The sequence below is a fragment of the Marmota monax genome, unplaced genomic scaffold (genome assembly GCF_021218885.2).
Source record: "Marmota monax isolate L192 unplaced genomic scaffold, Marmota_monax_Labrador192_F-V1.1 WCK01_AAM20220418_F8-fsc00286, whole genome shotgun sequence".
NCBI classification, from domain to species: Eukaryota; Metazoa; Chordata; class Mammalia; order Rodentia; family Sciuridae; genus Marmota; species Marmota monax.
The window spans coordinates 176,411-184,356 of NW_026692342.1; positions in this window are offsets into that span (position 1 = coordinate 176,411).

A 7,946-nucleotide genomic window follows, 5' to 3' on the forward strand; every position below is an offset into this window, starting at 1 on the left:
GATTAGTTTTGTTGGATATAAGATTCTTGGTTGGCAAGAATCCATTTTCTTCCAGAGCTTGGTATATGTTGTTCCATGATCTCCTGGCTTTGAGGGTCTGGGTTGAAAAATCTGCTGAGCTATGAATTGGTCTCCCCCATATGTGATCTGATTCCTCTCTCTTGTAGCTTTTAAGATTCTATTGTTATTCTGTGTGCTAGGCATTTTCATTATAATGTGCCTTTGTGTAAATCTGTTGCAATTTTGTACATTTGGTGTCTTGTAAGCCTCTTGTATTTGGTTTTCTAATTTGTACTTCATGCTTGGGAAATTTTCTGATATTATCTCATTGAAGAGATTGTTTTAAAACTCTATGCCTTTCTCTCTCCCAAGAACTCTTAGATTTTTTTTTTGTTTTGTTTTGATGCTGCCCCATAATTCTTGGGTGATCTGTTCATGGTTTCTTACTATCTTCACTGTGTGATCAACTTTATTTTCCAGATTGTATTCTTTGTCTTCAGTATCTGACATTCTTTCTTCCAAGTGATCTAGACTGTTGGTTATGCTTTCTATTGAGTTTTTTTATTTGTCTTATTGAATTCTTCCAGGCCTGCTAGTGTCCCTGAATGTATGCTACTGCATCTAAAGGTGGTGGTGGCAATAGTTGAGGTATCTTGAGATAATAGTTGAGGTGTCTCAAGATGGAAGCAATGTCTTACAGAGACGAGGCTGGAAGAGTGGGCCTCACAGTCCCTTTGGGAAGTCTGCTCTGAGATGCAGCTGTTTCTAGGCCCCGTCTGTTGTCAAAAAGTTAGGGGATGCTGCGTGGGGCAGGCTATGGTGATGACTGACTGTCCGAAGATAGAAGTGGGTTATGCTTAGGCTCCCAGGTGTGTGTGTGAGGGAACTTTGACCTACCCTGGACCTGGGTCCTGCACAAACTTGTGTGGGCAGATCTGGGCTGGCCTGGGGCTGGTCGTGTGCTGGTCGGAAGGGGTGGTCCTGTGCAGGAGGCTGGGCTCTGGCGGGTGTCTGCCTGCTGGTAAAGGCGTGGACCAGGGCCTACTGTGAGCCTGGGTTCTCTGCATGCTAGAGTGGGTGGATCTGGACTGGGTCTGGGTTCCTGTGGTAGTCTGCTGGTCAGAAGAGGCGGTCATCTGCCAGAGGCTGGGCTCTAGGGGGTGTCTGCCTGCTAGTGGAGAGTTGGCCTGGGGCCTACTGTGAGCCTGGGTCCCGAGCAGGCTGGTGTGCTGCATTTTCATTTTCATTTGATTCTCCAAAATTTCAATTTGCCCTCCAGCTCCAGAGCCCATTCACAAGGTCCTCTTCCTGCACTCTGGCATGGCTGAGGTGGTGCCAGGGGCTCCACAGCAGGCCGCGACCCTCTGAGATTGCCACTATGTCTCTGTCCTGGCAGCCAGACCCTCTTTGTCATGAGCCATAGCTCTGTGGACTCTTGGACGTGTGGGGAGAAGTGCTGTGCACTCAGGCAGTAGAGGACTCCTGGTCCTGAGGTGCCTGGGCTTTGCTCCTCGGTGCTCTCGGTGGCCTTGGGCTGTCAGCAATCTCACTCTCATCTATTGTTCAGAGAGATTGCCTCAGTGTTTTGCTGGAACCACACTGTGCCAAAAGGTATGTAATTCCTGGGACAGCACGGTCATGTTTGTGGAAATCTCCAAGGGAAGGGAAAATGTCGGAATTTATTCCACAAAGGTGCAAGCTCAGGCATGGTCTCTGTAAGATGGCTCAGTGCCACAGCATCCCACTTTTAAGAAGAGAAACACAGAGCACCTTTTATCCATCAGTCCACTCTGCGGCTCCTTGATCGGCCAAGTTCAGACTGTTCCTGATCTGTTGCTGTTTCAGGACTAATTTTGTCCATTACATCTCTGGCTCTCTTCTACTCATCCTTCCATGCTCTAAATTCCTCAGCATGACGTTCAAAGTCATGATTCTATCTACATCCCAGCATGAAGCCCACCCCTCTTTACATCCCCTGTGATCTGGTGACCCAGTATGTCTTGTAATTCCATATGTGGGCTTGCATTTGTAAGCCTGCATCTCCCACCCACTCTGTCCACCCTTCCCACAACACAGCTGATGAACTAGTTAGTAGACTACTTGAAGTTTCCTAAAAGGATCACCTTCTTTCAAGATTTAGTTCAATTATTTCCTCTGCCTGGGATTCTTTATTTCCCTCTTACCTTGCCTCTTGAAATACTACTTATCCTTTAAGGACCAATTCTGCTGTTAAGTCTTCCAATATTCCCATAGTCAGAATTAATCATCCTTTTTCTTGCCCAATTATAGCACTAATTGCAGTCTACCCTAATCTCCACTTATGTGCACACACACACTAGTCTCCCCTAAGGCATTCTATCAGCTCCTTGATGGCATTTTATTTCTTTGTGTTCCTTCCAGAGTCCAGAGAAAACAGTTACTGGTACACAGTAGGTGTTCAATTGAGGTTTTCAGAATTTAATTGCATGCCATTATGTCTATGAAACAATATTAAAAAAAAATATTTGGGGACTTTTACCCCCTAAAAATCCCAGAGTTTGATCAGCGCTGGAAACTTTGTAACTTCTAAGAAAAGTTGCTGATCAGTGAAGCAAAGAACAAGTCAAGAATCAAGTACAGTTTGCCCTTCAAGAACCAATGACTGACAACAATAAAACTACAAGTGATTTATTACTTTCCTGCGGTGCATACATTTATTTTGCTCAAGGTGTGTATTTTATACCTCCTAACAGCCTTAAAGAGAGTTTAAAAAAATGTTCTCTGACTTTTATGCTTCCCAGGTCACTCTGGTGACTGCACCTGATGGAGAGGAATAAAAGTAAGCCATAAAGCACCGGCAGTACTCTTGGGGTTCACACTCCCTTCTTTATAAAAATAGGCATCTTGCCTGGCAGTAGTCGGAGTTGTTTTCAGTGGCAAATTAAACCATAAGGTAATTTCTCACTATCTTCAGAAATATGGCCCACTGCTTCTGTCTTATGCATTTGTATATTTCTCAGAATGTTTTTCTTTTGAATTTTCAAAATGAACTGTTTTTGGTGTTTTTGATCAGGGATTTCAGTATGTATTGTATTTCGTGTATTTTATATCCCCATTTTATCTACAGCTCTTTCTTAGAGCAGTGCTCCTCAAAGTGTGGCCCAAGAACGGTGACAGGCCTTGAAGCTTTTTGCACGAGTCCTCAGTAAGATAAGGAACTTGGCAGACTCTGTATGAACTGTGCCACGAGCACTCTGTGTGCTTGGGCTGACTTTATGTGTGTAACAAGACTTCCCTGGGTTAGGAAGCAGTGCACGGCACAGGATTCTTTCCCCCTTGTAGACTGGCACTTTTAGTAGCACTGCTCTGGAGACTCTGTTCCTAAGTATGTGTGGCAGGCCCCTACCCACTGGAGTGGATTCATGGCCTCTTCCGTGTGACAATTGTCTCTTCTCTTCCTTCTGCCCCCATCTGATTATCTCTGTCATGGGAACTAGAAGGATGGAGACACCTGGGTGGCTCTGTCAGTTTATAGTCATGGTTTGTGCTGAAAAGTCTCCGTGGAGTCACTGTCACGCAAGACAAAGCCACAAACAAACCAGAGTTCTAGGGAGGGAAGATGTGAAGAAGGTGGAAAGGCCGTGGGAGAGAAAGAAGAGGACTATCCAAAGAGGTGGCCCAGATGAAAGGAGCAGGGACTCTGGGCGGGATGGGAGGAGATGTGCATCCCTGGTGTCCTGTGTGAGGTCTCCTTTTCCACCTCTGAGCTGCAGCCCAACCCAGGGATTCTCATTCAATAGGTTTTGGGCGGAACCTGCAAATCTGCATTTAACCAGTGCCCCCAGGGGATTCTCAAGTTAGGGACCTTCAGACCTGTCTTTGAGGAGCTCTGATATTTTGGTGTCTGTGTGTGTGTGTGTGTGTGTGTGTGTGTGTCCTCTACTCACCTCTCCAACTTCACTGGTGACCATACTATAGATATTCACACCACATCTAGCACCTGCATCCATGCCTCTACATGTGCTGCTTTTCTTGCCTGGAATCCTTCTTAACTCTGATCAAACAAACAAACAAAACAAAACTCTTAATCCTTGCAAACATAACTCAAACTCCAGATCCATTTGAAAACTTGAATTCTTCTATGCCCACCCAATTTTTACAACTGTCTTAGGCCCTTGTCTAATTTCTTCTCTCTCCCTCAGGAAAAAAAAAAAAAAAAAAAGAAAAACAAAAAACAACTCCTCACACCTTTCTCCTTTTTCCACTCTCTTTAAGTCCCCCAAATGGGGATTTTTATCTCCTATCTTTATCAAATTCTAAATTCCAAATTCTAGAGTCTTCTGTCTGTCCCACCTTCTGAATTTCTCAGGAACATGTTGGTACTGGTCATTAGCCCCCTCCTTTCTAAGGCCTAATCTTTTATTATTAAAAAAAATTTCAAATATGGCTGGGTGTGGTGGTGCACACCTGTAATCCCAGCAGCTTGGGAGGCTGAGGCAGGAGGATTGTGAGTTCAAAGTCAGCTTCAGCAACTTAGCGAGGCCCTAAGCAATTCTGAAAGGCCCTATTTTTATTTTCCAAATAAAAAATACTTTAAAAAGGATTGGAGATGTGGCTAAGTGGTTTAGCACTCCTGGGTCCAATCCCAGGTATTAAAAAAATTCAAACATTCAAGAAGTCGAAGAACTACTACAATGAAGTCCTCATACACTTTGTACCTAGATTCAATAATTTCCAACATATGTGCTGTATTTCTTTTATGTTTATAGAAATAAATTTATGCCAAAAAATTCCTGCTTGGAGTGAGGGGAGAAATGCTGGGAAGTGATATTGGCCAAACTATACTGTTATATTTTATACATGCATGAATATGTGACAACCAATCCCATCAATATGTACACCTATAATGCACCAATAAAAAATAAGGAAATGAAACCAAAATCTCTGCTCATACCAGTAGCATTCATCTTCCCCTATTTTTCTTTTTAGTTGTAGATGGACACAATACCTTTATTTTATTTATTTTTTGTGTGGTACTGAGGCTTGAACCCAGTGTCTCACATGTGCTAGGCAAATGCCCCTACCACTGATCCACAACCCCAGCCCCCTCCTTCTTTTTTATCCTAGTAGTTTGATAGTTTCAGGTCTTAGATTTAAGTCTTTAATCTACTTTGAGTAGATTTTTGTATGGTGAGAGATAGATATCTTGTTTCATCCTTCTGCGTGTGGCTATCTAGTTTCTCCAGTACCATTTATTGAAGACGTTATGTTTTCCCATGTATGTGTTCTTGATGCCTTTAAAAATTAATTGTCTTTAGATGCATGGGTTTACTTCTGTGTTCTCTATTCTGTGCCATTGGTCTTCTTATCTATTAGTATGCCACTACCATGCTGTTCTGATTACTATGGCTTTGTAGAATATTTTGAAATAAGCTCATGTGATGCCTTCAGTTTTGTTCTTTTGACTCAAGATTGCTTTGGATATTTGGGGTCTTTGTGATTGAATTTTCAGATTTTTTTAAAATATTATATTGCATAAATGAAATAATTGGAAGACAGTATATCAAATGTCCTCACCACAAAGAAAAATTGATAAATGAGGTAATGTATATGCTAACCACTCCAATTTGATTACTATAACACACATATGCCCCTCATATATCACATTGTACCCCATAAATATGTGCAATCATGATGTTAGTTAAAAGCAATTTAAAACTTAAAAGGAACTTAATAAGCTCTTCCCAAAAGAAACATGGTAAAAAATATGAAAAAAAGGTTCAACATCACTAGCAATTAGAGAAATGCAAATTAAAATTACACTGAGATTTCATTTCACTCTAGTTAGAGTGGCAACTATCAAAATACAGGTAACAATAAATGTTGGCAAGGATGTGGGGAAAAAGTTTTATTTATACATTGCCAGTGGGACTGCACATTGGTGCAGCCACTGTAGAGAGCAACATGGAGATTCATTAGAAAACTTGGAATGGGAACCACCATTTGACCGAGTTATCCCACTTTTTGGTTTATACCCAAAGGACTTAAAATCAGCATGCTACAGTGATACAGCCATGTCAATGTTTATAGCAGTTCTTTTCACAATAGCTAAATTGCGGAACCAACCTAGATGCCCTTCAATAGATGAATGGATAAAGAAAATGTGGTGCAAATATACAAGGGAACATTACTCAGCCTTGAAGAAGAATGAAATTATGGTGTTTGCAGATAAATGGATGAAACTAGAGAATATCATGCTAAGTAAAATAAGCCAGTACCCCCAAACCAAAGGCCAAATGTTCTCTTTGATATGTGGATGCTAATCCACAACAAGGGATGATAGGGAGGAAAAGATTAAAAGTTCATTGGATTAGATAAAGGGGAATGAAGGGAAGGGAGGAGGGTTGGGAATAGGAAAAAATAATAGAATGAATCTGAAATAACTTACCTACCCTTATATATGAATACATGACCAGTGTAACTCCACATCGTATACAACCACAAGAATGAGATCCTAATTAGAACTAGTTGTACTCCATGATGTGTAATAGGTTGAAATACACTGTACTGTCATGTACACCTAAAAAGAACAACAACAACAAAAACAATATTTACCTTTAAAATTTTGCTGAATAATTTGAAAGCCACAGATATTGTGATACTTTATTTACAATACTTAAGTATGCATTTCCAAAATCTGAGGACATTTTTCTACATAAATCTCATTTTTAAAAATATACTTTCTTCATTTTTTTCCTCAGTTTTTTGCTGAATCACTTTTGGTAATTTATTTTTAATTTTTCAACAGGTCTTTCTCCTTTTCCTGACCTTATATGTATGGCTCTGTCTCAAGGCTCAGTCCTGTTCCTCTTTTCTCTGTCTAAACTTTTTTTTAATTCATCTGATTCCACCCTATGGCATTTAATGCTATCAATATATATTTTTTTGGCTCCAAAATTCGTATTTTCAGTCCAGTCTTCTCGTGCATGAACCATGGATATGTTTATACAAGTCTTACTTAATAATTTTATTCTGACACAAAATGTATGAATTTCACACTGCTGAAAAGGAACTATTTGCTCCCCTGTTATCCATTTCTTCTCCTCTACAGTAAAGAATTGAACTTTGACAGAAAATAGATTTGACCTTTGCTCTTGATTTCTGGAAAGGAACCTCTAAACCTCCATGTGTGAATTCAAGAGAGGAGTGTCTTTTCTCTCTGTGGACCTTGGGTCAGGATAGTCTAATGATTTAGGGAGGGGGCAGCCATGCCAGGGGACCAGCACTGTGATTTAGAAGTGAGAAGGTCAGGTCTCATGGCATCTGTAGACCTCCAGAGAGACGGGGTACTGAGAACTGCCTCTTGGGCAATCACTCATGCCTACGTGGTGGAATCCCAACACAAACCCTGAGCACCAAGCTTCTCTCTTTGCGACATTCCCCGCATGTTGTCACACACAGGTTCTGCCAAATTAACTCTGTCTGTACTCCACAGGAGAGGACAGCGGGAAGCTTCATTTTGAGACATTTTGGACTCTGCCCTGTGCATGTTTTCCTTGTCTAATTTCAATATGTATTCTTTCTCTGTATGAGCCATAACTATGAGTAAGCAGCCTTCAGTGAGTTCAGGTGAACTCTGGAGCAATGCAGTGGTATTGGGAACCCCTGAACTTATAGTTGGTATTAGAAGCAAAGGTGGTCTTACACGTGGGTTGTCTCCTCTAACTTTTCATTTCACTAAACCTTCACGTTCTCTATGTATTCCTGAGCAAGCTATTTAAATTCACTCTGCTCTCTTCGCCATAGCTGTAAAGTGGGTGTATCTACAGAACCTGTCTCATAAGGTTGGTATTGAATGGTTCAAATATGGAATACAGTGGTCCAAGCGAGTTGATAGACGTAAGACCAGTAGAGCGGTGCGTAGCACTGTGGTCGGTGTTTGTATTGTCATTATGCACTCCATCTCT